Raw genomic sequence first — 23,060 nt, forward strand, 5'->3', positions numbered from 1 at the left:
ATGGGATGTTGTCTATTGCCTCATGCATAAGCGATTCAGTTAATGTTATCCTGAATGTTTTTTCTCCCACACGGCCTTATCCCTTGCCCAAATTAATTCCACAGGACTACACTGACAGTGACACGTGGGTAAATGTAAAACTGTGTGACCCCATTCACATGCAACGAAGTCAAGTTTGTACATTCTCTCACGTGACGTGTATAAATTAACGGGCTGCAGGAGATCGACACGAGTCTGGTTTATACTGTGCTTAATGTTTTTATTTTAAAGGCAGGGAAAAATATCCGCTTGTCTGGTGTTTATACTTGGTGTTTTCTCTGTAACAGTTGAATTATAACTGGCAATGACCGACTTCGAAGCGACGTACGACAAGAATTGTGAGTCAGGTCACGAAACTGACAGTGTTCATTTCCGAATGGTAGTCACTGCTGTTTCTCTTACACGTAAGTACAAGTTTACTCTCAGAAACAAAACAAGACGAACAGTCAGCATGCATAATAATTATACGAGAAACTATTCCTATGAAAGCTTTAAAACCCCCAGAACCATCATTTATTTTTCAGCAGATCTTCCTGCCATGATTCTAACTGATCCATGTTCCATCAAGGTAATACACAGTTGAACTAGCTCTTCCTCTTGTATCGTGAATCTTTATATGGGATATAGTTCATGTTGCACCTACGTCACTTCTTTGAACTAAAAACTCTTCTTAACATATCAGGAACCAATGTCTTTTTAAATTCTTTACATTGACGAAGCGCTTACCATTGAAGCCTATTTTCTTCTGCATAATTGTAACAAGTTTTTGTGATGTCGAGCATTCATCATATATATGGAGAGCTTTAAAACATCGTTGATAAAACCGTCCATTTGTTTTACAGGTTCCTTGCGATTTCGATGCTTCCCAGGCGACACGAAACCAACTTTCTCTATGGCTCCTACAGTTCTGACACTTTCGTATTTAATTGTGTTTACGGTTCTCTTGCCACACCATGTGATTTTGGAGTCTGATCTTGTGTCCTCAGACGTCAACAGCAGGAGATCTGCTTTCAAACACACGTTTGAAAAACCACTCGGCCACCCTGGCCGGCTATACTGCTACAAAAAACAGCTATACTGTTACAAGAAAGAAAAAGAAAACAAAAACAACTGATAGTTGAGTGAATTATTCGGTTGTCGAGAATTGCGGCAACAGTGCAGCATGTAGGAGCGAGATTCTCGCTGTCTAGCTGTAACTCGCTGCTAGTTGCTCAGAAAGAGAATTGATATTATTGGCTACCAGTGGCTAGTGGAGGGGGATGCGCAGAAGGGCTGAAACTTGGGCCGCCTTCCATCATGATGCGGACTTTACATGTAGATCAAAATCGTTCCTTAAGGTGTTATACTGTATCTTTAAAAGAAACTGACTGTGTCCGATGCGGATTCCAAAGGAAGTTACGTACCGGTCCCGACTATGTAACTCTTGATGCGGAATACTTATGAAATATGGCCCAGGTCAGTCAGATACATACTGTTTTTCTGTATCATAGAAAATAATTAGATTCAATCTAGCGCTGATGGTTACTAATGAAAAGCAGACAGAGCCATTACGAAAAGCGATAATGATATGTAACTGAACAAACACTGTTCACTTTCTTTGTTGTTGGGTTTCTGGATAATATTGGTAAGAGCCCAAAGTTTCTTACCGGAGTAGTTAAGATACTTGTAACGATCCCGATATGAGGGAAAATAAGTATAGAAGTATACGATACTGAGGATAAATTACGATTTTTCAGTAAATTAAACTCAAATTAGTTAAATTTCGTATGGATGCAATTATGATGCAATGTTTTTCAATGTCATTAATATATAATATTTCGATCCAAAAACAAGGTACATTTATTTAAACTGTTTTAACACAAATATTTCATTAGGAACTGTTATGTTTTGCTCACATAGGCTTATTCAAAGTGTCAACATATGTGACTATGAAATTGCTCCTTATAAAATTTGGCCAGGAAAACCTGATTATTCACTACACTTAGTATGAAAAACAAATAAGTTTAATAATACTTTTGTACTGTTACTCACGTTATTTACAGATTTGCACTTTTTAGCCCCAATATTATGCAAATGAGAGAGGTCATATTCAACACTTTGTAATCCAGCTATTTCACTTGGTTGACACTTGTAATTATTTGTAAAATGCACCATTTATGTTTTTAATCTGAACACCTGAGCACCAGAATCATTCATAACTATTTAATGTAAATAATTCATTTAATAACAATTTAATTGACTCTAAAAAAAGAGATAATTTATTGATCTCTTTGAAAGGTTATAAATACGAGCACTGTGAAAGATCGGCAGGCAGTTGGGACAGTGTAGTAGTGAAAGTCACGTCGGTCAGTGTTTTTAGTGCCGGCTAAGTCCATTGTATGTAAACATGTGTGGATCACAGAACCAAAGATTTGATGCAGAAGATGTAACTGTTTTGTCAGAGACGCTATGTAAACTTTACCTGTGTTTTTTAAAGAGTAATAAAAACGTGTGATGACTTTTATAAAACTACTAGTTGTCTCCAGCCTTACCTTTTTTAAAAATCCGGACCTCTTGTAAATATATAATACCCTAGACAGCAGAAGTGAAGAGCTATAAACTTTGTCTTTGAAACAGTATTACTCGGCGTTGTGACGACCACCCTGCGAACATCTTTGAAATGTTTTGATGAAAAGTTATATTCTCCTAAAGCATGTGACATTTTATTTACTAACATAACCTGAATTTTCATCATGTTAAGGCAGGGGGCCGTTATATACTGAATTTCCTTACGACTGAAATTACGTTTATAAGTTCAATCCCAGTCTTTTTGTTTATGTTGTCCGTGGTATCCTTCAATTAATTCAGCCAAATACTCATTTATTCTATAGTTGACCTATAGAATAAATGAGTTTCTTGGTTAGGGTATGTTATTCGCCGACTTAATGACGCTTGGGCGTATGAAGAGTAATTATCTCTTTGTTTCATTCCTGTGTAACGTGACTGAAAGACTTAGGAACATGGAAGGCTGTAAGTAAATTGCAATTCATTCTGAAATAAAAGAACTTTGATAGTTGCTTGCGATGCTGGAATAAAGAGGATGTAAGAGTGTACTGACGCGGTAGGACCGCGGCCGCAGTCCGCCAACAATAGTCTCGTTAGAGTTCGACTCTCGTCTCGCTGCCGTCTCCACTCCACGCGTCGTGTGTCTACTGACATCCTGTCTATGGCAACAGGTCCAACGTGATTTGATCAGGTAGCGGAAGTGCATGATCACCGATATCCTCGGTGGTCAGAAACAGTCTGGAAAACTTGTAAGGGTGCTGCAGGGGGCGTTGTGCTGAGAAATAATTGTTACGAAAAAAAGTTTGATACGTTGCGCCGTTTCCTAGTTAGTTAGCACTGAAGTTAGCCAATCAGGCCGTTGCGCTCGGAAATTCAAGTGGCCCTCGATAGAAGGTGTTGGCAAACGTGTTCTCCATTTGGTTTCCGAAAACCCAACAAGAGAGCGATACAAAAATTGAACGTGGGACGGTAGTAAGGATCGAACCCGAGCTGAAGACTGAAGAGTCTCGTGCGCTGTCATCTATGCTATGAGGACAGCTGACACCAATTGTATCCGGCGGGCCGCTGGAATCTGCGCGCGCAACTCCCTGATAGTCTACCTTCAATGTTAATTAATCCATAAACGGCTCATCGGATCGAATTTGTTTTTAATAACTATATCTCAGCGCAACCTACCCTACAACAAACTTCCAAGCTTTCCAGAGCGTTTCTGAGCATCATGAATATAAGAAAAATTACCCATTGAAATAAAAAACTCATTTACCCCTGCAGACAACCAGATTTAGGTTCGCCAATGTTCCCCTAAATCGATTTAAGAAAATAACAGAAAACATGCATCGAAAGGGGCACTACCGAATGGTTTGACCACCCTTGTCCAATCCGAGCTTATTTTCCATCACTGATGACGCTAAACAAAATAACTTCTTTCGTTCTTTAGAATAACTGAACCGCACCCAAGAAACTCTATAAAAGCCTACTCTATGAAGCCTGTCGTACTCCCATTGAGTTATTAATATAATCTGATGACAGACGGAGCATTTTCTGTGGTTGGCTCAAATAAATAAGTCACTTCTCTCTCTCTCTCTTTCCCCAAATTACTCTTCATTACTCTATCACGAGAAAACCTACATTGAGGCTTACTGTCTCAACAGAAGTCGTCATTTCGAACATACCACTACAAGTCAGAATGATAATGGATTTTTTATTAATATTACTGATATTTTCACTTTGAAAAGAAATTGTTACGATTCCACTTGAAACTACAGACCTCTCTGTCTCTTTCCCGTAAACTACTGGGAAACCGATTTCAGATGTCGTAGCAATATAAATATTTGCCCCACGCTTGTCTGAGCTGGAAATGTTGGAAATGCAACCACATGATATTTACTCGCTGTGTTATTTTTCCATTTCGATTACGCAGCTTTCGATATTTGCAGAAGTAACGTGAAAACCCAATAAAAAGTGTCTACAATTGCTTTCTACAGTTTAGTATTCTCGTTAATGCTGACACTTTCTGTTTCATTTTATAGTCTGTATTTGAATTTATGAATAGACACACACATCAGCGCAGAAAGTTCTCGCTTGCTTGTAATCGCAGCGGAAAGAGGGATATGGGCTGCAGTATTTTCGCCGCAAGTTTTTGGATGATTGACTTGTACCTTAATTTATTTTTGCTGATATTAATTTCAAGCGCTGTCGGTTTACCAGATGCGGCAGTCGTTATTGACGTTTCAGTCTGATTCGGATAATTTGAACCGACAATCTGTTAATGTGAGCCGTAAATAACGCAATACAGGCCGAGATATTATCTAGTAAGAAAATGATCAGCACCTGATTATTACGAATAAAATGACTACCATTATGAAACTTGTGTTGTCAAGAAAGTGAATAATTTTTTTTCTGTTTACGTTACACCTGCCAGAGTGAGCCACGGGTAAGGACATTGCACCTGTCGATTACTTGTTCCGCTTTCATGAAGTTCTAAATAAACGCTTTCAGATAAAGGTCAGCATTAGTGAGACGCATAAAACATTCAGAAAGAACTTCACTTGTTGCTTCCATCAGCATACGTTCAAGCTTTCTTCACAGCTCCAGTAGTCCTTCCCAGTGGCAGTGAGTCGGTGCTTTCAATTTAATTTCCTTGTCGTGTGGTACATGAAACGGTACTTCCTTTGGAGTATCAAATGTGGCAGCTGAACCCGTCATTTTTGCAACTGGCATAAAAGCATTAGGATCAGTAATGATACAACTTGTGGTCCTAAGAATGGTACAACTTTGTCAGACGTTCACATGTAGGACAACATCGAAGCGTTACCCGTTTATAAGTTATATGTCTCCATGTCCTTAGGATCAGCAGTTGCTGCAAATTTTGCACGAATAAACAACTGACAGTTGCCAAACACTTGTTACTAACAGGTGTAGTAGAACCAGACATGTCAAAGCAAAAGATGCAGGTGAGGGAGTCGACGAAGCAATACCGAAGTGAAAGTCACCACAGACGGGAAGGGAATGAGGAATAATAAACGCAGAATGGGTACCTAGGTGCCGAAGTAACAAAGCGAACAGATGATCAGGAAGCATTTCTTTTTTAATCACAAGGACACCACGTCGAAGAAGAATGAGCGTGGGAGAATGTAAGAACTGCTGATTATGATGAGGTTTTGTCACAGCATTAATACTGTATTACTAAGTGTATGAACAGTTGCATGAGCTTAGTCATACGAAGACATTTATTCTGAAATTCTAGATAACTACATGAAATGTTCAATAAAATTGCAATAACTTTCTGTCGTCGACTCCGGGTAGGAGTCGGGAGGCAGTAGGACACAGGAGCACGACACGACGTTCCAGCTACAATTTTCAGGACATTTACGCCTTAACAGATTAGAAATCTTACCATTTACAGATACACACAGTTTCGCAAATTGAAAGAGAACGAGGACTGTTGCACGTTCAGCTATCCAATGTCTGTGAGCTTTTTGCATTTTCCAGTTCAAGCTCCTGTAGTACTTCGCCACTTGTCACCAAAGACGAGACGGGCGTTCAAGGCGCAACCTGTACGTGAGACTTTCCCAAAACCCACACAGAGACAGCTTGACTCAATTGTTTGCTTCGCTTGGGAAGGGTTGTCTTGTGTAATGTCTGACGAACGACAAGAGCAATGCCACCACGTCATGTGCGCACCTAGGGACGCGGTGCAAAGCACTGCTGCTACTAACATGCAGGTTTTTAGTTAAGCAGCTGCATTCATGATGACTCGGGAATGTAGACAATCTCTTGAAACAATGCCTAGCTATGTACAATTCAATGGAGAGATTACATGCAACGCAGGGAGCTGCTATAACAAGGAACGGTGTGACAGCGAATGAACGAACTTTTTTACACACCATCCACTGCAAAATCAAAAATTTTCACCCTATACGAAGACCTGGAGGCGTGGTTACGCTACGTCGATCATTGAGTGAGATTTCAAACTGAATCTGCCAGTGACTAAGAGGATACGACGGAAAATACACCACCCTGGACAACTTACTGTGGGAGACAAAAGAGAAAACTGTCAAGCAGGGTCTCCCAAGGATTCAATCGGACAGTGGATGGACTGTCAGCAGTCCGAAAGATGGAAAGGAGACAGCGAGAAATCTACAAGACGAGAGCAGTGAGCAGTCTATGAAGCAGTTAGAGAGAGAGAAAGAGAAAGAGAAAGAGAAAGAGAGAGAGAGGATCGGAAAGGATACAGGCAACAACACAGTCAGCAGAATAGACAAACAATGGACAGAACGAGACGATGAGCAGGAAGTTAGAGGAATCGGAAGGGACAGTGAGATTTCCCTCTGGAGGGATGCAAAACTATTGTCGACTCAATTTTCAGACCTCGAATCAGATCCTTGCATTCATTCTGATGACTTGTCAGTTTGCGACATAATTTTTCGCTCCATGTTGAGTGGCTGGGCTCTGAGCACTATGGGACTTAACTGCTAAGGTCATCAGTCCCATAGAACTAAGAACTACTTAAACCTAACTAACCTAAGGACATCACAGACATCCACGCCTGAGGCAGGATTCGAACCTGCGACCGTAGCGGTCGTGCGGTTCCAGACTGTAGCGCCTAGAACCGCTCGGCCACATCGGCCGGCCATGTTGAATGGATTTACCTTTCCGTCCGAGGTACAAACCTTTAAGCATCCTATCAAATTTCCTTGTCTGACCTCCCCTTCTCTGCATTATTCGAATACCGCGTCTGCGAGACTGTGATGCCTGACAGTAACAATGATCAGAGCGTGATCCCAGGAACACGACGCCGGCCGCCGAGTGCAGGCGTGCAGCGTGCCAGGTGGGCAAGAGGGAACGAATGAGCCAACCTGGACGTCGCCACAAAAGCCGAAGAACAGGGACGGTGAAAACTATCGACTCTCAACCCACCGACACACAAACGACGACGGGTGACCCGAACGTAGTATCTGCCGGAAACACGTTTACGCAAAACTAATTCCGTGTATTCCTTACATGAGAAACTGCCCACCGCATTCCCTCGCTTCCTGTTTACTACTGAGTCGCGTCTACGCGTAGAATTATCGATGAATTTCAGGGAATAACTTTAAGTAACTGAATATCATCGCATCCACATAACTTACTGAGTGTAAGCAGCGAATGGCAAGGCAAGTTGACTGGAGGCATGAATGTTGTGTGTTCCATATTCAATTGGCGTTTGAAGGGACATTTCATGGTAAAGAGGGGAGCACATCGGCATTTAAGTAATATGGTTGCAAACAATTTAAATACTGTGCGCGCATCATAGGTGAATGCGTGTGTGAGTGATTCAATATGTAATGGATATTGGCTAAAGTGGCACAAATACAAGAAAAATAAAGAAAAACACACATGATGTACATTTTTAAATCGTGTTATAGCATTGCCCCAGGGAAGCTTAGTACGCACAGATGTGCACTCTTGAGACTCATTGCCGCAATTCGTTGTCGTTGGCTCTTTACGGCAACATTCTTCACCACGCCACACAAAGAATCGCGTCCACATTTAGGTTTGATTCAAGTATGAAAGAGAGCTAAAAGTTGAGTCATCTCCTGCGCTGTTGAAAGAATGTACTGTATGTAAACAAGGCAAAGGTGCTGAAGTAGTTTTCGGGAAATTTTTTCCTTGTACCATAAAATACTGCTAAAGGCGTATCTCTACATCATTGACAGGTGAAATCAAGGTTAAAAGGCAGGGTTGAAAAGTAGCCACACCAGGATTCGATTCCAGAACCCTTCGATTTCCAGCCAAACTCTCTACAATTACGCATCTACATGTACATTATATTCCGCAAGCCACCTAATGGTGTGTGGTGGAGGGTACTTTTTGTATCACTAGCTGAGCCCTCCAAATGTTTTCAACTCGTGAATAGCGCGTGTGAAGAATGATTGTTGGTAAGCCGCTGTGTTGGCTCTAGTTTCTCGAATTTTTTCGTCGTGGTTGGTTTCGAAACACGTATAGAGGTGGAGGTGATACTTCGCCCCACTCTTCCCAGACAGTGCTCTCTCAAAATATCAGTAGTATATCTCCCCGTGATGCATATTGTCTCTCTTGTAACGTCCACCAGTGGAGTTTGTTTAGCATCTCCGTAACGCTCTCGTACCGACTAAAAGTTCCCGCGAAGAGACGTGCCGTTCTTGGTTGGAACTTTTCTCTCTCTCTTCTATCAGTCCTATCTGGTAGGGATCCCAGGTGGATGAACAACACTTCCTTCGTGGATGATTTACATTTCCTTAACATTCTTCCTACGAATCTGAGTCTGGGATCTGCTTTTCCCTCTGTTTTATGTGGCAATTCCACTTAAGGACGCTTTGGGTACTTACTCCTAGATATTTTATGGCAGATACTGTTTCTAACGGTTTGTGATCACTAGTGTGGCTATACAGCAGTGGATTTTTTCCTATGTACGCCCAATAGGTCACATTTCTTTACATTCAGGGTCTGCAACATTCGTCAATTCTCTGGACGTCATTCTGCAAATTGTTACTATCTTCCGGTTTGTCACTTTTTTATAGGCAACCGCATCATCTGCGAAAAGCCTTAGACAGCATCCTACGATTTCTACCAGATCATTATCTGTATTGTAAACAGTAACGGTGCTATCACACTTCCTTGGGGCACTTCGGAAACTACCGTTACGCCTATCGATTTTGTAGAGTTAAGAGCGACGTGTTGAGTTCTATCGGCAAGGAACTCGTGAATCCAGTCACAAACCTACTCCGATACTCGACAAGCTAAACGGCCCAGTCCCATATATCTCAGAGCCATTTGAACGAGCGAAAACTCGAGAATTGAACAGAATCATGATTGCAATCTTTTATTTATTTATTAGTTGCTAGTGTTACAGGTGACTAGCACCCTAGAAGATACTTCAGTCTTTGTTTCACGTACTATTATTGTTAAAAATCCATAGTGCATCAAAAACAACAAGACTGGCCGTTGTGATAGTACAAACAAAAGCCACTAGATCGTAGGCCGATGTACAGATCCAACAGAACCCGAGATTTCCCACAGACTCAGATTCATCTTAGAAATCTTAAGGAAATGTAACTCTTCCATGAAAGAAGTGGCTTATAAGGCGCTTGTTCGCCTGATTCTTGAGTATTATTCATCTATCTGGGATCTCTACCAGGTAGGACTGCTAGAGGAGATAGAGAAGATCCAACAAAGAGCGGCGCGTTTCGTCACGGAATCGTTTAGCTGGCGATAGAGCGTTACGGAGATGCTAAACAGACTCCACTGGCAGATATTACAAGAGAGGCGTTGTATATTACGGATAGATTTACTATTGAAATTTCGGGATAGCACTTTTCAGGAGGAGTAGGACAACATATTACTTCCCCCCCACATACATCTCGCTTATTGAACACGAGGAGAAAAATGGAGAAATTAGAGCCAATCTAGAGACTTATCGACAATCATTCTTTCGACACACTGTTCGCAAGTGGAATAGGGTCGGAGGTATCAGATAGTGGTACCAAAAGTACCATTAGGTGGCTAGCGGAGTATGATGTAGCTGTAGCTGTAAACGGCAGTGCGGGCCGATGTCAAATGCCTTCCTAAAGTCAAGGAGCACGGCATCAACCCGTGCCCCTATTGTTTAGGACGCTGTGGATTTCGTGCAGAAACAGAACCAACTGACTATCGCAGGATCTCCGGTTGCGGAATCTATGCTGATTTTTACAGAGGAGACTTTCCTCTCCAAGAACGGCATAATCCTTGAGCTTAAGGCATGTCCCAGCAGATTGACATCAACGACATAGGCCTATAACTGTGTGTCCCTACCTCACGGCCCTTCTTAAAAACGGGAATCTCCTGCGCTTTCTTCCAGTTGCTAGTATCCTTCGTTGCACAGGCGACCTACGATAAATTACTGCTAGAAGAGGAGCAAGTTCTTTCGCATAATCTTTGTAAGATCTTACCGATATCTCATCAGGTCCTGACGCCATCCACTACTAAGCGATTGTAGTTGTTTTTCAGTTCCGCGATCGGTTATCTTAGTGTCTGCCGTTTCGACGTTCGTACGATGATTGAAAGGAGGGACCGTGTTACGATCTGCCGCGGTGAAAAAATTTCGGGAGACCGAATTCAGTGTTTTGGCTTTCTCTGTTGTCTTCCGTTTCGCTGCCAGTAAGGTCACTGAGTGAATAAGTAGATGATTTCGACCCACTCACTGATTTTCCATACGACCGAAACCGCTTAGAGTTTTTACTCAGACTTGTTTACAAAGTTTTACTTTCAAAGACATTGTACGCTTCTCTCATTGCTCTTCTTACGCTCATTTTCGCTTAGCTCAGCTTTTCTTTGTCAGCTAGGTTTTCCATTTGTTTTCCACATCTTCGACCTCAACACCGAATATCTGATGCTTCCTGGTCAGATACTCACCACACGAAATGCAAATAAGATCACGCTTGCTGCATTCTCGAGTCCCTGACGTTCTCTCGAAATATTGAGGTTGTTCACTAGGTGACAATGGCATCTTTTCCATAAGTTAACATTAATTCATCATAATTCAGACAATTTGTACGAAAAATTTATAAATCATATACAAGAACCTTCCTCGTGAATCAGTGTACCTATTATCAAAAACCGGATTGAAATTCCTGCAGCAGTTCCTGAGTTTAGCCTGCATGTACTGACGGATGCGAGCAAGCAAGCTCAATTTAGAAGAAATGTAATTGTTTCCATGTATTAATCCTTCAATCAGTTTGTTTTCCTACATTTTGGAGTCTAACATGGAGCAATTTCCATATTAATTTCCGATGATCCAGTGTCAGTTTCTTAAATTACACCGCAATCCGTACAGGGTCTTCTCAAATTGGCAGCCAAGTTTCTTTCTGCACAATGCAAAATTCAATTTTGAAACAAAAGTATTCGTTGACAAAATCTGGTACATTTCACCGGTTCCGAGATAACATATGACACAGTAAATGAAGTCAAAATCTGTAGCGTCATTTAAATCTATCTTATAACTCACAAATACTGTCGATAACTTAGCTTTAGTTCTAACTACCAAAAGTTTCATGAATTGTAGCAGTGCCCATAGGTATACTGTTTCCTAACTAGCTTTATTTTGAAGTATATATGAATCGAATTTATTCGTCGCATGTAGAGATACGGAGCAGTTCGAAGTTCTATACAGCTACAACCCCAATAGTAAATAGAATGGGTTACAGTGAAAATCACATTGATTTACAATCGTTATTCGAAAACAGTTGTCTTGGCGGCCATGCGTGCTTGTAAATTCTGAGTCATGCGAATGCAAACTTTCCCAGAGGTGAATACTTGGAGCAGTGCTGCAACTTAAACAGTGTCTGGTTGATTGTTGTCACTGTTTCAACAACCTCATTGTTGTAAAATATGGGCGTCTTAAGTAAGAAAACAAGGTTACATCCGATTCATATTGTTTGTCGTGACTGTACACGGCTTTCCAGGTTGCAATGAGTCCGTGGCGAGCTGAACGTTTCGAGCCGTCGTTCACTTCGATGGCGACGTTTATGGAAACGACCATCGAATCCGAGTGGTCCGCAGTCTTAATTGTTCCGTCCTCAACAGTGCACGATGAACGGTGCACTCCGAAACACTTGTGCGTGCACCAGCATTGTGCCGAAAGACAGTGAAAGGGTCCTGTAGCCACCGTTCATTAGTCCGGTAGCCCATTTTCACTAGCATTTCTCTTTCTTTTCCTTGTTTCTCTTTTCTCGTAATTCTCATAGTGGTGTGATTGAATGAATGTGGTTGTGTGTCACGTTGCTAGACAGTGGCGTAGTCTGCTGCAGGGAGTCTGCGATAGTCATACAGATTCAGCAGCAGCTGTACAGAATAGCCAACTCTCGCAGTGGTCAAGTAGGAAAAGAGGTTTGCGCTACTTGTGAGAAACCCACCTGCGTTAGGTTGATGGCGGAAATAGCATCTGTGGGTTTTCTGAGCCACGCGGAGCGTGGAAGAGGCTGGAGAAGAAAAAGGGAGGCAGTCTGCCGCCGGTACGGGAAGCGTCCACAGCTGTGCTCCAGTCGAAGAAGGGTGAGTTAGACTGACCGCGTGGCGCGGTTACTTGGCGAGGGGAGAGCTGTTAGCTTTTGGTCTCGCTTTTCAACTCTGAAAGATTGCTTTGCCTCGTCGCAGCAAGGAATGCAAAACTTTGGCAGATTTATCTTTTAGAAAATTTCTATAGCAGACTTGAATCCGCCGGAAGAGCGCCACACAAAGGTGTCGGTAAGAAGTAAGCACTCGCTCCTGTATGAATGTCTGTTTGCCTTTAGCTGTGCCTGTATAAGCTTTTATTTTCCTAGATATTAATAGCTTCGCCTTCTCGTAAAATTTCCTTGCATTATGTATCTTTCGTCCGTGGGGGAGCCGACCACATGGTTGAACGTTAGAGTGTTGGGCTACCGTCATCACTAACCGATCTCATGTTTGTTTTAAAGAATGTTAACTGTTCATGATTGTGTGATGTGATATTTTTGCAACTTGGCCACGATACCTAGAAATTGCGTCTCCGCAAACCACGTGGGCACGCGGGTGTACTGCGAAACGTGTACCGTTTCACGAGTCATTGCGATCAGTTATCAGGCAACAGCAGTTGTATGAATGATTCACACTAATGATTTTAGGTGTAGGTTATAACGGTGAATGTATCGATGCTTTTCTTTAATGTTTTAGGAATTAATGTTATCAGGAATTGTGTACATGCCTCACATCCATATCTTAGGAATAAATGATTTTATCTACAATTTTCTCTTGTGTTCCGAGGTTACGTTTTTGCACCTAAGCCACTCACCTCGTAGCTTTCCCGCTGGCACATCCAACGCGTTTCCTCACGCACAGGTCCAATGATTAGTTTCCCCTTTTATTTTAAAACAAATGCTTTCGATTAAGTCTTATTTTCAGGTGTGTTGCAGGGAGCTGATCTTATGCACAGTGTTCATGCATTTGCTATTTTATTTTAAATGTTTGATTCTTGTGAACAGTGCACTGGCAATTCTATTAATTACATCGCATCCCCTATGATCGACATCACAACGTATGCATTTTTATGAGTTTTTGGTCTGTGATCAAATTAATTTATTTTCCGATTCGGCCAAACCTTTCATTAGTTGTATGGTTAGAGTCGGTGGTGACCCTAATCTTAACGTAATAACCCATAGAAACAGGTTAGTTACAACAGAGATGCACAGATCACCATCTATCCCACTTTACCGAGCAGACAAGCCTCCGAACCACACGTTCTGTTAAGAGTCGTAGACGTCCAACCATTTAACGACTAGCGTTACTTTCACTGTCCTTGTATCCCATTCCGTACATGTGACGACCGTAGCACGTGAACATTCGACCCGCTTCGCCGTTTTCGAGATATTCGTTCACAGGCTCTACGTAACAATAATCTCGGTGGATTTCCCAGTCTGCAGCCGTGTCTTCGCTAGGGCGATACCCCGCGTCCGTGTCTGCTCCGCTCACACACTTTCGTCACGCGTGCGCACGTAACGCAACCAGGTGGCGTGCGCCGGCGCGACGACAACAGTCATAATGTTTTGGCTTAGCAGTGTATCAATTGCGAATTCGACCAGTAATCTATAGTGAAACTTGTTATATAGTTTCCCGACTGAAGCTCTTGTGTTTGAAAATTCCTTTATTGTCGCCTTTACTCGTGTGGTGTGCGTTCTGTAAGACCTCCAGTACACACACCATCAGATCATTTGACTTGTCGCTGTAACGAAGTAGGCGAGTGTCAGCAACATGTCTCGTGGTCTCATCGTGGCGTGTTTATCTTCTGCTGTTGAGTCAGACGATAGAAATGCCACTTGCACGCTTAGAGTAGCAGATTGACGGTGACCAACTTTAAACAGAACTTGATTACTTTTCACACACATTTCTTAAAATAATAACAAGCATAAAAATTACTTAACTTGGTTCTGGATGCTATTTACAATTGACAATCTGAAGTTCCTTTGGTATTGGTACGTTATTCTTATTCTCACATACATCTCTGATACTTGACGTAGTATCTATATATTTATCTTCATGGCTATGTACAGGAATATCGTAATCTTATTGGGCGCAGACTGAAACTTGTCTATAGACTGGTACAGACAAATGTAGAACTCGTACAGACTGGTGCAGACAAATGCAGATTGAGTAATCGGAGGTCTGTACACTCTTTAAAATACGTCACATGTTCATGTATCACTGCGCGAGTGTGATCCGCAAGAAGAAAAGGTTATACGTTAGCAGCAATCTCATTGGCTGCGTTACATATTAATACGCAGATCAGCAGAAGCAGAATTTGGTCCATCTCTAAGGCAGCGCCATCTCATAGTGCGGAGACGGATGAGTGCTGCGCTTGCGCTGTTGTGCTTAGTGGGGCAGCTCTAGTAGGAAAGTTGTGTACGCGCTGACTACGCGGAACTATGTACACAACAACTCGTATGTTTCGGACAATAATACTTCTATCTTACTACGAGGGCGTCCTGAAAGGTACTGTCTGCCAATTTTCAATGTGAAAACTCTTAACGCCTTTTAAACGAAGCAAACGTTATTATCATTCTACATTTTCACTCTTCAAGTCTACATATTCACTTCTCAAAGGAGTCACCCTGAGGACGAACACATTTCTCCCAACGAGAGACTAGTTTGTTGATACTGAATGTGTAACTTTGTTGTCAGAGCCACAACCTCACCTCTCCTTGCAACGTTTCATCACCATCAAAGTGAAATCTTCGAAGGTGTAATTTAAGTTTTGGAAACAGCTGACAATGGGATGGGGTCAAACCAAGACTGGATGGAGAATGATTGATGAGAGAGAACCCAAGGCGTCCGATTGTTGCAGATGACGCAGTATTCGTGTGTGGTCTCGATTACAGCACACTGTTTCTCGAGCATCGACGTAGTTACAGAACGCCATGTTACACACTGCGATTCGGACCCCTCTAGCGGCTGACGACTGTGAAGATGTAGGCGTGAATAGTAAAGATGTTATTGTTTTATTTAATAAGCTTTAAGAGTTTTCAGATAAAAATTTCAAAGGCATTTCTTTTGAGCGCCCCCGCGTATCTCGGCTTCGACTTTACTCCAAAAATCGAGATTCTACGTTATTTCTTTAATTGAGTGATGGTTCTACACTGCCCTCGAATTTCAGTGGTGTTTTATTATTGTCATCTAATGGAAGTTACCAAATAATATATTTACGACTGCGATGAGCTTCGTAGACATAAATTACTCTTAGAAGTGTACTACTGGAAGATGCGGTGCAGTTGGTACTAGGTGCTAAAGGTCATGTTGAGGATACGTAGTTTAGGCTAACGTTTCGGGATGTCCTCAAATCACTTGAAGTGAGAGGGTTGCTTAGAAGAAGTGGTGTGTTTTCTTGAAGCATCCAAAGGAACCAGAGCTTGCTGTCGAATGATCCAGATGATAGTGGCATGTTAAGTTCCTTTCTTCCTGTCCACAGTTGGGATAGTTTATTTGCCGTCTTGTGAATGCAAATCCATATCAAGTATCCAGAATGAGATTACCATACAGCGGAGTGTGCGCTGATATGAAACTTCCTGGAAGATTAAAACTGTGTGCTGGACCGAGACTCGAACTCGGGACCTTTGCCATTCGCGGGCAAGTGCTCTGCCAACTGAGCTAACCAAGCACGACTCACGCCCCGTCCTCACAGCCTCCGCTGCAGAGCGAAAATCTCATTCTGGAAACATCCCTCAGGCTGTGGCTAAGCCATGTCTCCGCAATATCCTTTCTTTCAGGACTTCTAGTTCTGTAGGGTTCGCAGGAGAGCTTCTGTAAAGTTTGGAAGGTAGGAGACTAGATACTGGCAGAAGTAAGCCTGTGAGGACGGGGCGTGAGTCGTGCTTGGGTAGCTCAGTTGGTAGAGCATTTGCCCGCGAAAGGCAAAGGTCCCGAGTTCGAGTCTCGGTCCGGCACACAGTTTAAATCTGCCAGGAAGTTTCCGTATCAAGTAATTTCTGAGCAAACTCTGCGAATGTGATAGCACGCAGTTTGAATTTGGAGTCGGGTACCTCGCAGTAGACCACTACTGACGGGGAACGTAAGACAGTACGATTTCAGTGGGCCAAACCGCACTGTAGTTGGATTGGCTGCAGGCGTGAAAAGTGGTCCCACGAGGCGTTACAGACAACTTTCTGGGGAGGGCGACCACAGCCGAGAGACATCGTGAATAACAATAAAAAACACTCAATAACAATTTAAATTATAAAAATAATAACAAGTGCAGATGTCAAGAATGATGACTTGTTTGCAAAAGCAGCTTAGATGTATAAAGGTACTATATTCGCAACTATCGGTTCCACGTCAGTATAGACATCCACATTATGAAAATATAACCATTATAAATCTGAAGATGCGTCTGTACTGACGTCAGCCGGCAGTTGCGAATAAAGCACCTTCATACATCTATGCGGCTTTCTGAAACGCCTCATCATTCTTCCTTTTTTAATTGTTATAATCTTTTGATAATTTAAATGGTTCTCGAGTGTTGAATGTTTTTAATTGTTATTCACGACTAGGCGTCGTTTCGCCTCTTTTCAAGTGTTGAGAAACATCCAGTGTAGCGATATCCGGGTAAGATGTTTAATCCTCAGTATGTGGGGGCTACAGTTTAGGCCGGAGCGGCTTAGTGGTGTTATGGGACTATTCACCGATCAGACCGAGAACAAGAACCAGGATGTTTATTTCAACGTTCTCAGTGACCAAGAGCCACCCATTCTTCTCTGTCTCCTTGAGAAAAAGAGTATAATGTGCACACTCTCTTCCTGACAACAGCTGTGTGCCCAAGGCTGTGCGCCGGCCGCGGTGGCCGAGCGGTTCTAGGTGCTCAGTCCGGAACCGCGCGACTGCTACGGTCGCAGGTTCGAATCCTGCCTCGGGCATGGATGTGTGTGATGTCCTTAGGTTAGTTAGGTTTAAGTAGTTCTAAGTTCAAGGGGACTGATGACCATAGATGTTAAGTCCCATAGTGCTCAGAGCCATTTTTGAACCCAAGGCTGTGCGAATTCCTTCCTGGTTTGACTCACGTACCCCATATCGCTCCTCAAATGGCCAGCTAAATCAACCGATCCTTCCACAAAATTTCTGGGATTATATGTAACAGAAGGTGAAACGAGATACCCACCATCTCGATACTTTGTTCCTCTGCGTGATCTAATCGTCAACGGTTGGCTTCAGCTCAAATATTAGGACTGAATTTCTCATCGAATGGAGACCATTTTCAAGAGAAGTTTTTCTCGGTGTTACTATGGTTTACCCTGCGGTGTCTGATTCAATTCCTAGTGTGCTTACCAGACTGTTAGAAGCATCTCTAAGACAGTAACTGATATCACTGAACAAAAATAGTGGGGTGGCCGATAATTACGTATGACGACCCCACATCACATGGGAGGACAGGGTCTAGAAACTCTGACTGAGGCATGGAAAAACAATCATGGACATGAAGAGAATGCGCGAGAATAGAGTGGAATGGAAGAAGCTACCCGACGTTTGAAAGCTTAAGGGAGTTGAGGAAGAAGAAGAAGATATTTGTCTGATTGTAGTGTTCGTAATTCTGGACAAATAGTTTCGATATGGCACTAATGTATAGTCTGAGAATGGGGCAACGGTCACAGGACATGAAAGCGTTACTGTATAGCAGATAGCATGGCAGACAGGTAGATGGCTGGTTGGTTGATTTGGGGAGGAGACCAAACAGCGAGGTCATCGGTCCCATTCGGTTGGGGAAGGAAGTCGGCCGTGCCCTTTCAAAGGAATCATCCCGACATTTGCCTGAAGCGATTTAGGGAAATCACGGAAAACCTGAATAAGGATGGCCGGTCTGAACCGTCGTCCTCCCGAATGCGAGTCCAGTGTGCTAACCACTGCGCCACCTCGCTCGGGGCGGACAAGCAGTCTCTGGAACACCGTGTACTTTGTATGCGTTCGTATTCTGCAACAAATCATTACTCGGAGGTCAGACGGAGGAGAGCAGTCGAGTCTGGACGAAATGGCCCCTCTGTGTTAACAACTGCATAACGACTGTAAGAATAATCAATAAATTTGACGCTGCTGGTAGTGTTTTGCATACGAAGAGAGCGGGTACGCACCGACGTACGCATTCCGATGATAACAGTGCTCGTGTGTTGGAAGCGGTTAACTCGTCCCCAGGGAAGCTGAAATCTCAAAGGCATATGTCCAGAGAGCTGAACGTGCGCACAAAACTGCAGAGAATAATGAAGGATTTGAAATTAAAGACATATCATCTACGTTTGATAAATGGTTATTGTTGTTGTTGTTGTTTCAGGGAGAAGACCAGACAGCGAGATCATCGGTCTCATCGGATTAGGGAAGGACAGGGAAGGAAGTCGGCCGTGCCCTTTCAGAGGAACCATCCCGGCATTTGCCTAGAGCGATTTAGGGAAATCACGGGAAACCTAAATCAGGATGGCCGGGCGCGGGATTGAACCGTCGTCCTCCAGAATGCGAGTCCAGTGTGTTAGCCACTGCGCCGCCTCGCTCGGTTTTGATAAATGGTGTTAATGATGATGATCCGGATAGACGCTTGGAGTTCGCAGAAAAATAGCTGGAAATGCTGAAGGAAAATCCAGGTTTGGAAGAATACATAAGGGTGTTTTGAAGGACAAAGAATATCACCATCACTTACTCAATGTGACCGAACCACGGGACACCATCACAGAAGAGTTTCTCAGGATACTAGGGAGGGTGTGTCGAGCTACTCGTGGCAACGTTGCTCTTCGTCCCCAGGCGTGTATCGATTTGGGTGGTGCATTGGTGGACCACACCATGGGGAATAGAGGTAAAAATTCTTGTAAGGAAAGATATCAAAGTGATGTGATTGTGTTCGATTTCATGTTCAAATTACGTTGCTAAGTTTCTGTACCACTGTCTTATGGTCTACCCTGTGCACCTCCTTAACGATTCTACGAGGGGCGTTTCAAAAGTCCGTCAAAGTCCGAGAGATGGCACCACCGGCGCATATCGAGGTCATGTTTAGTTAGTAGCATCTTTGGAAAGAACGCACAGCAGGGTTCAGCCATATTGGTCTATTTATTTGTGTTTGGCATTCGTGTGAATCAAGGAAGTCGAGTGATTGTCAAAAAATGGACGAAAAAGAATTTCATGTGGTGATTAAACATTACTTTATGAAAGGCAAAACGCCTCAGGAGACTAAAGAGAAGCTTGACGAACATTACGGTGACTGCATTTTCGGTTAGAACAGTTTATAAATGGTTTCAAAATTTTCGGAGTGGCCATATGGGCACAAGTGATGCTGAACGTTCTGGGCGCCATGTGGAGGTTACGACTACAGAAATCATTGATAATATCCATGATATGGTGATGGATGACAGAAGAGTTAACGTGCGTGAGATTGCTAGTGCTGTGGGCATCTCAAATGATCGGGTACATAATATTCTGCGTAAACATTTGGACAAGAGAAAGCTATCTGAAAGATGGATTCCACTATTGCTCACGCTTGACCAAAAAATGGAATCGTGTGAAGTGTTGCAAGAATGGTTTGCAGCTGTTCAGGAAGTATCCGCAGGACTTCAAGCGTCGTTTCATCACTGTGGATGAAACATTGATACATTACTATACTCCTGAGACCAAACAACAATCTAAACAATGAGTTACCAAGGCAGAATCTGCACCAAAAAAGGCGACGACCATTCCTTCGGCTGGAAAGGTTATGGCGACTGTCTTTTGGGATTCGCAAGGGATAATCATCATCGACTATCTGGAAAAGGGTAAAACTATTACAGGTGCATATTATTCATCGTTATAGGACCGTTTGAAAACCGAGCTGCAAGAAAAACGCCGGCGACTGGACCACAAAAAAGTCCTTTTCCATCACGACAATGCACCATCACACACCTCAGCAATTTTGGTAGCAAAGTTATTGGAAATAGGATTCCAACTCGGTTCACATTCCCCCTTTTCTCTAGACTTGGCTCACTTGGACTACTATTTGTTCGCAAATTTGAAGAAATGGCTGGCAGGATAAATATTTTATTCAAACGAGGAGGTGAATGCAGCAACTAATAGCTAAATAATAATATCACAAATTGAGTCCGCTTTGATGCAAACACAGTGTTAGTTGTTTATTTCTTTATTATCCCAAACTAGTGTCGGCGACTAATATCACCATCGTCAGTGTTTTTTTTTTAATCTAAAACATTCAGAAAATGGTATGGTTGTACAAACACAGTAAAACATAATTACATTATATAAAAAGGCGGCAACAGAAAAGGAGCACAGAAAATATGTCACAAACAGCGCCAATAATAGCTTAAAACATGCTGTAGCATACAATAAATAAGGTAATATAAAAGTATCAATATAAAACCATATTTCAAAAGACGATTTGTAAAAATGTAATTATGTTTTACTGTGTTTGTACAACCATACCATTTTCTGAATGTTTTAGATTAAAAAAAAAAAAGACCACTGATGATGGTGATATTTGTCGCCGAAACTAGTTTGGGATAATAAAGAAATAAACAAATAATACGGTGTTTGCATCACGGCGGACTCAATTTGTGACATTACTATTTTTCTACGCAAGCACGGACCAAATGGAAGAGTTCCAAGATAATATTATTGTTTAACTAATAACTACTTTGCAGACTTGGACAATTCCTGTTATTCGGAAGGGATCAACAAATTAGAACAGCATTGGACGAAGTTTATAAGTCTAAAAGGAGACTACGTCAAAAATAAAAAATGGTTGACCCCAAACGCGTGAGTAGCTTTTATTTCTGCACGGACTTTTCAAACGCCCCTCGTAAATGTGGCGAACATTTGCAACATTTTTACTTACTTCCCCGCTGTTAGACGCACTGGCGCGATATGCTGCCTGTCACTCAAAAGAAATTTTTCCCCGTACCGCCTACCTGATAACCTCGTGAAACCGTGTAGGAACCCCCAGCCTGCCGATTCGGAAGGACGGCGTGTGCGACGGGCGAGAGGGTGCCTTTGGCGGGTTAGGGTCTGCCGCCGGCCGCGTCTCCGCACGGCTGCCCTCTTTCGTTTACCCGGTGGTGCATCCCACCCCCCTCCTCCCCAACCCCCCATTTCCCACCCTTCTGGCTCCTTTTCGGTGCAGACGAGCGAGCAAACAGCTGCCGACAGGCCAGGGGGTTGCGTGGGGCGAACCCCGGCTTGTCCATCGCGTGTCAACCGTCCGTGCACGCAGAATCGTCCGCCCCTTCCGTAGGCGCCCGTAAACTGATAAAAAATTCTCTCGTCGAGATCTTCGCATTCAACAAACTAAGAGTACCACCATCCGTTTTCTCGGTACAAACGATTGTACCACACTGTTTCATCCCTGATTCCTCTGTCTTAGCATCCTTTTTGTGTGCAGTAGAATTTGCTGCAATCTCATGCTCAGGAAGTAACGGGGAACACTAGTTGCCAATGTTGCAGTCTTCACTGCCATGATTGGTTTGACGCAGCTCTCCACGCTAAACTATATTGTGCAAGAGCCCCCATTTCCACTTAACTACATACACGTCAAACGTTGGTCGCCAATTTTTCGCCCCATACATCCGTTCGATAGCAGTCTGATGATTAGCTTGTGCCGCAGGATATTTCTTTCACTCAAGTGGTGCCCTACATTTCGATTCTCCAAGAGATTCCATTCAGTACCTCTTCATTAGGTAACCAGTGTTCTCATCTAATGTTCAGCATTCACCTGTAACACCAAATATCAAAAGTTTCTGTTATCTTGCTGTCTGAACTGTTTATCGTCCTTATTTCAAGCCCGCACATGAGTTACATTGCAGACGAATACCTCCTCTAACGACTCTATCATACTTATTGTATTGTATTGCATTATATTGTATGTTAACTGGGAACCTATAAACGACGGAGAGGCTCCTTCCCCGCCGCAGCCGCAGTGGTCCACGACGACTACCGCAGTCCACTTCACCCCTCCGCCGCCCCACACCGAACCCAGGGTTATTGTGCGGTTCGGCCCCTGGTGGACCCCCCAGGGAACGTCTCACACCAGATGACTGTAACCCCTATGTTTGCGTGGTAGAGCAATGGTGGTGTACGCGTATGTGGAGAACTTGTTTTGCGCAGCAATCGCCGACATAATGTAACTAAGGCGGAATAAGGGGAAACAGCCCGTATTCGCCGAGGCAGATGGAAAACCGCCTAAAAACCATCCACAGACTGGCCGGTTCACCGGACCTCGACACTAATCCGCCGGGCGGATTCGTGCCCATCATACTTAAGTTTAGTATAAATTGCAGGTATTTCTCCTTTTGCGAAATGATTTTCATTTCATAGCCAGTCTGTATTTTATATCGCCTCTACTGCGGCCGTCATCAGTTAATTTGCTGCCCAAATAACAAACCCATTTAGTACTTCCAGTATCTCATTTACCAATCAAATTCCTTTAGAATCACCTGACTTACTTCCACTATATCCCTTTACCC

At 43.0% G+C, this 23,060-nt stretch overlaps 1 protein-coding gene and 1 non-coding gene across 2 annotated transcripts in view; one reads left to right on the plus strand and one right to left on the minus strand.

Annotated features, from left to right (window-relative positions):
• Positions 1-23,060, minus strand: part of LOC124613855 (epithelial discoidin domain-containing receptor 1-like) — a 616,622-nt gene that overhangs the window by 131,894 nt on the left and 461,668 nt on the right. The gene's annotated exons all lie outside the window — the stretch shown is intronic.
• On the plus strand, positions 16,459-16,533 carry Trnas-cga. Its single transcript has one exon. It is a non-coding gene; the product is annotated as a tRNA-Ser (tRNA).

Source organism: Schistocerca americana, chromosome 4, assembly GCF_021461395.2.
Source record: "Schistocerca americana isolate TAMUIC-IGC-003095 chromosome 4, iqSchAmer2.1, whole genome shotgun sequence".
In the NCBI taxonomy this organism is placed as follows: Eukaryota; Metazoa; Arthropoda; class Insecta; order Orthoptera; family Acrididae; genus Schistocerca; species Schistocerca americana.